The sequence below is a fragment of the Euleptes europaea genome, chromosome 6 (genome assembly GCF_029931775.1).
Source record: "Euleptes europaea isolate rEulEur1 chromosome 6, rEulEur1.hap1, whole genome shotgun sequence".
NCBI classification, from domain to species: Eukaryota; Metazoa; Chordata; class Lepidosauria; order Squamata; family Sphaerodactylidae; genus Euleptes; species Euleptes europaea.
This window is the reverse complement of record NC_079317.1, coordinates 40624169-40630168: the sequence shown is the minus strand read 5'-3', so window position 1 is coordinate 40630168 and position 6000 is coordinate 40624169. Positions and strand designations below refer to the sequence as shown.

Below are 6000 nucleotides of genomic sequence, written 5' to 3'. Positions count from 1 at the left end.
TTTCTTTAGAGGCTGAAAGGTATTTTTTAAATTGTTCTATTCTGTTAACATTCTGCCCCCCCCCCCCCATAAATAAATAGTAGCCCTGATCTAGCTATTGCAGATTTGTACTCATAAGCCCTTTTCTTCATGTGGTTAACAATAAATGCAGGCTGAGACATGTGGAAACAAGACCACATTAAGTGATGGGGAAATGCACTCAAAACTATATGCAATATCCAGGTCCCAATACAGAAGCCCATTATGGGTAGCCCCCTGATCTGGCTAACTCCTGTCAAAGTAAAAGTTAAGCAGGGAATATGCTTCTGGTAAATAAACAATAGATAATGTATATATTACTAGTACAAACAATTCTGATAATCCTTTTTTGATTGCCAAACTGTCTTCAGTATTTTTGTGCTTGCTTTTTTAAAATACCCTTTCAAATGCAAATAGACTTGCTGTACCACCAAATAAATGCCTAGAATGGGATATACTGATGATTAAACTAGTATAACAAGACAAAAGTGGTGTTATATTAATACTGCTAGGTCATCATTACTGTGCTCTTACTGACAGACAAACTATCACAAGATTTACAAAACTGAATACCTTTTAGTTTTGTGACATGTAGTTTTTGTTGCTTCTTCCTCCTTGCAAATTGGTTGATGGAAGATCATGGACTATTAATTGTTTTCCTTCTTTAGACTCACAGTATGCGTCCATTTCCCAGGGAATACAAGTCATTCCCAAGTGATCCAAGTCATAAATCACGAGAATCAAAAATTTACATTATTTACGATTTCTAGATTGTCCAATAAACAGCAAAACAATAGTATGTAAAATGGTTTTTATTATTATTACCAGTAATGTATTATGTATATTAAAGAATTATAGCAAATATGACTGAGAGAAATATAATGAAATTAATAAAAAGATAAACTTAAAAAACAAGTTTATTAGCTATTAGTTCTAGCTGAATTTCTGCAAACATCCTTCAAATAATATCATTAATAACAAGCAAGTGTCAGAACTATTATACTAACATAGGCTGTACCCTAAAATTCCCTTCTGCTAAGTGAAGAATATTCCAAGAGTTTTCCCCTCTCGGAATAAGTCCTTAGGAGCTAGTTTTTTTGTTCTAAATGAAATCTTCTGTTCATGGACAATCCTTCATTTAGAAAAACTTAGGATCCAAATGAAAAGCCCTAACCATAGTTGAATACTAAATAGGCTGTTATTAACCTGGTCAACATTGCCTATATTTGTAGACAATGAAGATGTTTTGATCTTATTCTTCAATTCTCTTTCTTGTTTGGGTTCAGAACACTGCTTGACTATTGGCTTGCTCAATCTATGTTGGTTAATATAGCAAATTAAGAATTAAACATTGTGAATATGAAAAAAAAATCACCAAATCATCCAGATGGTCCAGAATACTGGCTTTTATGTTTGGATCACCTTAAAGTGGTGTTTGTGACCGTAATCTATGCCTGAAAAATGAATGAATGGTCTTGATATCAACTTAATGATAGCCAGTCTTATCCATTTAAACGTATGTCCTGGACTTATCTCTTAGGCTTTCACCTGCTGTTTTATAAGCCCAGGTGGAGTGTCACTTTTTGACTATACTTCAGTGAATACGTTAGTAAAACAGCTGCAAAGTCTTAGATACAGTGACATCTGAAACTACATCTTTGTTTGGTGGGAGTTGTTTTATCTTCTAAAAATGTACTAAAGGTTATCGCTCAACAAACTGCCTGACAGACCAGCAGATATCTGGCATTCATCTTAGAAGCCTGGTTTTTTTTCTCCTACAGCATAGTTGCAGAACAAACTGCCCTTGAGGACCTTAAAATGGCAGAGATATTTGCCCCAGACAACAATGTTCTTCAAAGGTTCTTTTGACGGATTTCCTTAACACCTAGAATTTAGAATAATTTTAAATTTCAATCTTTGTCCATAGCTTGCCGTCAATTTGTAGGTTTACAGCAGGTACTGGCAAATAGCAAATAAAATAAATGAATGAGTGAATAAATAAATAAATTTTAAAATCCCAAAACAAAAACAAAAGCTTGTAATTTGCAAATTTAATATCATACTTTATTCGCAGTCATAGACCATCAAGTATCCTACGAAGTTAAAAATTGAATACATACATAAATAGATATGGAATAATAATATTAAAAATAAATGTAATGGAAATTAGGAACGTATATAAACAATACAGATTCTGATCACAGATTGCTTATTCCAAAGTCTTAAGTATGTTTTGTCTTATTTTGGTTGCCAGCCAGGTAAATCTGGCCATACTAACAGATAAGTTTGGTATTTTATCTGACACAAGGAGCTCTATGCAATGTTTTCTGAGAGGTCTGGAGCAATCCACTAGCAGTGGAATCAGAGGGCCTGTGCGTAAATTATCGTATTATTTGCACTCAAAAAGAACGTGTTCAATAGTTTCTACTGCCTCCATTGGCCGTGCATCCATTGGCCACTTATATATCCCATCGAGAATTTTAGAGGGAAGAGCATTATGTCAAAGGAGCATAAAAGCCCTACAATATTCATGGTTTGTAATGTCTGACAGATAAGGCATAGTGATATTCCTAATAAGCAGGTCCTTTCTAAAAAGGGGATTCTAAATCTTGTTCAAATTATGCTGCCTCTTTACCTCAAAGACTCTGGTCCTAATAAGTTCTTTGGCTGATTCATACGTCATTGATAGAAGGGGCTGATGGGAGAGCCCATAGTGGCTCAGTTTTTATATTATTACAAAAGCTTGTAATAATATATTAAAGAGAGAGTTGAATAAGGACAAGCCTGAATTTTACTACTAGTTATTCACTTAGAAAACAAAACGTATCCTACCACTCCATTGCACAAAGTTTGAAGTCTTCCTTCACCCTAAGGAAACTTCTTGCAATTTAAATTGTTCTTCTTGCAGCAGAATAGCAACTTAGATGGGAAGAAGGTTCTTTAGGCTGGTGGAACTTCCTTCAGCCTAAGGTAAGATATATGCCATTAAGTCAGCTGTCCTTTGGCTTGCATTCAATGATCTCTGGACAGAATTCTGATTGTACTTAAGGGATTGTGTTGTGCTCCCTGAGAAGGTGCTCCTATGGGTCAGGAAACCATCAGTACAGTGTATGATGGAGGGAGACTGCAGATAAAACCAGTGAAATTCAGAATTCTTTCCACTTGCACAAATTACATTTTTGATAGCCCAATATATTTTTATATTTAAAAATATTACTTTCCCTCTTGTCAGCTGGCACTGTATGGTTAGTAATTTTTAGATATTACATAAAAATGGATCTAGGATTGTTTGAAAATTTTATTCCCTTACAATTAAATAGAGAGTTCCTTACAAAGATTTTCTCTGCATCTCGAAAGTATCTTCTGTTCACGGAAGTTCTTTTAAAACTTATGCTAGAGAATTATTCAAGAAAAATTTTAAAATTAGATGTTTTACATGTGTAATCTCTTGCACAAGTGGAAGCATGAGAACTGCTGTGAACCATACTCATTTATAGTACTATGTGACCTCTGGCATAAGTTCTTATATTAGTGTTTGCACTAGCAGCTATGTTTTTTTTTCCATCCACAGTTCTTTAGATCCAGTTGTAGAGCATAAGAAGCCTTAAGGCAACAGTAGATCTGTTAAGAAAAAGATAAGGAGGTAGTAACAGCAGACTGAAGCTGATCAAATTGTTCAGGCAATGGGTTGTATTCAGCACAAAATTTCCACTTGCACTAGAGCTCTTGCGCAAGTGAAAATGCAAGAAAAAGACTGCGGTTACTGCTAGCTCTAACTTATTGTATCTCCACTTGCATTTCCTCTTACCCAAGATCTCGTGCAGCTAATTTCTGGGCACAGTAATAAATAGGGAGGAGAGTGCTAGGTGTTGCACAAGATCTTACATGAGCAGAACTAGACTAAGTCCATTTTATGTTTCTTCTTGTGCATTCCTGGATATAAGCCAATGAACTGCCATTTGAAGTTAGGTCATTGGTGGTGCATGGCCTCTTCCACCAACTATATGTTGTCCTTGCATGATTTGAAAACCCATGTAACTTATTTTGTGCAACGACTTCATGATTCTTGAAGTCCAATATAGAAATGTTAATAACTATCCAGTTTAGAAGTGTGCTATCATGGGTATGATTACCTGGAGAATGGAGAAACATCTAGAAATGAGTGTTTGATTAATTCTGGATATTACCAAAATGGAATTTCAAACATTTGATTTACAACATTTGGCTTGGGGTAAATAAGAGAAGGTACATAACAAGAGCAATATACTTTGCTTATTTTGTTAAGCACTAACAGAAATATTTATTGCTATACAGCTAAAATTAAGTCCCACTGAAAGCAATGGGACTAGTCGCATCACTTACTTGTTTCATTAGTTTCAGTGGTATGTGCAGCACAATCTTGTGTTTACTCTTTCATTATTCATGAGCCTTACACATATGACTGCAGCCTTAGACTCAGTTTAGCTAGATTGTGACCATTGTATGTGTCCTTTAAATAACTAGCAGTTGGATTCCATTCCTTTTTGATACATTGAGATGTTCAAACACCTGCACAAAAGATCTCTTCATAACAGACATAAAGCAATTAAATTACATTTATATTTAAAAAAAACATTAACAATGAATAATATATGCTTAAGTGACTTTTTAAAATATTATATAAATGTACAAACCGACTTACATGCTAATTGATTGACTATATTGACTATTATTTTCAGTATAGTTAGTCATTGTGTAACTTTTTAATGCGGCTAACTTTCTATATATCTAATTACGTTTTGCATTAAACTGTTTGGGTTAAAACTATACTTATTTATTTATTTTTCAATTTTTGAATTTCTAACCCACCCTCCCTGGCCAAGGGAAATAGAACTGAAATTAATTTGCATAGAACTGAAATTAATTCCTTTTTAGATTATCCCTAGCAAGTCAGGGATCAGCATAATTACTAGTTTGAAAGCCTAGGAACTGTTGTGAAACTTTTTTTGATTTCTGCACTGAAAGCCAGCATCTCATTGACCACCCTGTATTTGGCTTCCAGGACCTCTCAAATATATTTCACAATATTGTTTTGCTTCTCAGGCACCATGCAACCAAAAGGTTTGGTCAATTAATTACTCTAATGCTGGCAAAGAACTTTAAAAACATTATCAACAGAAAAGATTTCTGATTTCTTAATAGATTTGATACAAATGCCAATTAGAAAATAATGAATTTCACTGTTTCATAGTAACAGTTTATATTTCAACATGTGTCTAATTACTTTTAACTATGCAAGATACTATTTCTATAATTGGGAACAATTCATTGAATAGACAAAGGATCATGGCTCAGTGGTAGAGCACCTGCTTTACATTGAGAATGTTCCATATTCAAGCCCTGGTATCTTCAGTTGAAGGGATCAGAGAGCAGGTGGTGTGAAAGACCGCTACCTGAGACCCTGGAGAGCCACAGCCAGTCCAAGCAAATAGTACTAACATTAGTGAATCAGTGGTCGGACTCAAGAGTAAGGCGGCTTCATGAATTTATGTGTACTTCTTTCCCCCATATAACCAGCAATTCCAGGGAAAGAGTATAATTACAAATGAAAAGAAATTGAAACAGAAATAAAGCAAAGACATAGTACTTAGAAGTGGCCAACTTGTGAGGACTCTCTGGGGAAATCCCATGTCCCTACTCCCTCTCTTCCTCCAAGTTTTCCTGTTTGTCTCACCATATTCTCTCCCACCAACATACCTACTTACCCTTTTCTGTTTCTCCCAGGCAGCTTCTATCATTCACCCACCTTTTTCTGTTCCCCTCCTCCATCTTCAGCATTCAATTTTTTGATCCTCTGTCCTCCAACTTCATTTCCCCATTTTCCTGTCTTCTATCATTTGTTATTTGTCTCTCTCTCTCCTCCCCTGTGCTGACACTAACTGAGGCTTGGGGATCCTTAGCAATGCTGGCTGTGAGTTTTCCAACCTCCCCCACCTCCCCATG

At 35.3% G+C, this 6000-nt stretch overlaps 1 protein-coding gene across 11 annotated transcripts in view; it reads left to right on the top strand.

Moving 5' to 3' along the window:
• The window catches only part of NPAS3 (neuronal PAS domain protein 3), a 795184-nt gene that overhangs the window by 105043 nt on the left and 684141 nt on the right, over positions 1 to 6000 (top strand). The window lies entirely within an intron of this gene.